The sequence below is a fragment of the Pteropus alecto genome, unplaced genomic scaffold (genome assembly GCF_000325575.1).
Source record: "Pteropus alecto unplaced genomic scaffold, ASM32557v1 scaffold17, whole genome shotgun sequence".
Taxonomy (NCBI): Eukaryota; Metazoa; Chordata; class Mammalia; order Chiroptera; family Pteropodidae; genus Pteropus; species Pteropus alecto.
Window position 1 is genome coordinate 6,009,824 of NW_006440645.1, and position 2,029 is coordinate 6,011,852.

At 31.6% G+C, this 2,029-nt stretch overlaps 1 non-coding gene across 1 annotated transcript; it reads left to right on the plus strand.

Moving 5' to 3' along the window:
• The first annotated feature begins 1,672 nt into the window (after window positions 1–1,672).
• On the plus strand, window positions 1,673–1,791 carry LOC112484656. Its single transcript, XR_003048106.1, has one exon. It is a non-coding gene; the product is annotated as a 5S ribosomal RNA (ribosomal RNA).
• Window positions 1,792–2,029: the final 238 nt, after the last annotated feature.

Below are 2,029 nucleotides of genomic sequence, written 5' to 3' on the forward strand. Positions count from 1 at the left end.
TATGTTGGATTATAGAATAACAGATGATATAACAATTAACTCCTAAAAATTAACAAGGGAGAATATTTTCATTAACTCTGAGTAGGAAAAGATTTCTTAGAATTTAGAATGTATTCATTGGCAATAAAGAAAAGATAAAATAGACTACATTAAAGATTAGAGGCTCTGTACATCAAAAACAGCATTAAGAAAATAAAAATGGACTATAAACTGTAGGATATATAACAACGACAAGACAACTCATATAATCTGCAAATCAATGAGAAAAAAAAGAAAGAAAAAAATCCATAAATAATGGCCATTGGACTCGACTCAGCATTCACTAAAGTTATCCACTTGAAAAAATAAAACAAGGAAAAGGTGTTTGACTTCATTAATGATTAGAGAAATGTCGCTTAGAACTAAAATGAGATATTCTTACATATGTAGAAGAATAGCTAAAATTAAAAAAAAACTGTCATGACCTAATTTTGTCATCACTGCCAGTGGGAGTATAAATAGGCATAACCCACCTGGAACATTATCTGCCTGCATCTGTTTCATTTGGTAATACACATATCTTATGACCCATAGGAGATACATTATCCCTTTACTTCCAAAGAAGTGAACATATATATGTATACATAATGCATGTATGAAAATGTTGAGAATAGAATTACATATTAAGAACATATTAAGACATGATGAGGAATAAAAGAAAGAAAAATATGCTCCATGAAATAAAGTATAGGGAAGTGAGTTTAGATTCTTTACCTCTGGATAACAGTAAGGTACCAAACTAGACTTTCATAAGAAGAGAATTTCAAAGTAGAATTAGTTATATCTACTAGGTATCAGAAAATAGAAGTATAAAAGTATCAACGCTACCTCTAGGCACACTTTCATCTTACACAGCCTAGTGGAAAAATAATTAGGTATATATTCACGTACACGTCACATTAGAGAATACCACATGCTTCTTTTAATATTATATTTTTAAAAGCAGTGCTTTGTTGTTAGTCAGAAGAGTAATATTTTATCTTTTATAGGTCAGAGTGCAACATTACTTTTCTAAAAAATAAAAATGTTGAAATGTAAAGAAACTTTGGAAAGAAAAAAAATACGTAAAGAGTTTTTTGAGACTGTTTTCCCTCATCTAACTTCAAGTTCAGGGTGCTGACAAGATCTTTCTTCCTTGCCTTGGTCCCAAGTGTTGACTTGAAATGATACAGAGTTACCACTCGAATGGAAAGGTCTGAGGCTCTAGAGTCTACTTTGAGAAATAATGATAACCTGTGTCCGCATTCCATGGTGTAGTGAAATAGTAAAGCCTTGTAAGGTAACTAATGAGACTAAATAAATTGTGTCTCTCATTTGAAGTTATTATCCTAACACTGAGTTTTCTCCATACATATGTTATTCATGTACAGCTTTAAGGAAGAAACATTTCAAATTAGCGTATTTTTTTTTTAAATGAAAACCTTAAGGACACATGCTAATACTGACTAAACTGATGAATGTTACTCTATGATAAATATAAAATAAAGAATTTATTTCAAGCTTGAAATTTTCTTTCTCTGTTTTCTATCTAAAATTGTACTGATACTTCCAAAGTAGATGAAAGAGATCTAATTAGTTCTGAAGAAGTGAAGTTTATTCAGCCAGAAGTTGTGATAAAAAAAAGATGGAGAGAGTCTACGGCCATGCCACCCTGAACACGCCCGATCCCGTCTGATCTCGCAAGCTAAGCAGGGTCAGGCCTGGTTAGTACTTGGATGGGAGACCACCTAGGCAGACCAGGTGCTGTAGGCATAAAAAAAATGAAAAAATAAGGGATTGTAGATTGACAAGGTCCTGGCAATCTGTGAGGTCAACCAAGGGTCATCCCGCTTAAAAAAATAAAAAAATAAAAAAAAATTAAAATAAAAAAGATGGAGGTACTTTTCTAACAGTTAGTGTTCAGAATATCAATATCTTTTAAATGTTAAAACTGATAGCAGTATAGCTGATATAACAATATGAGTTCAAATATAATATTATCAACTTGTTG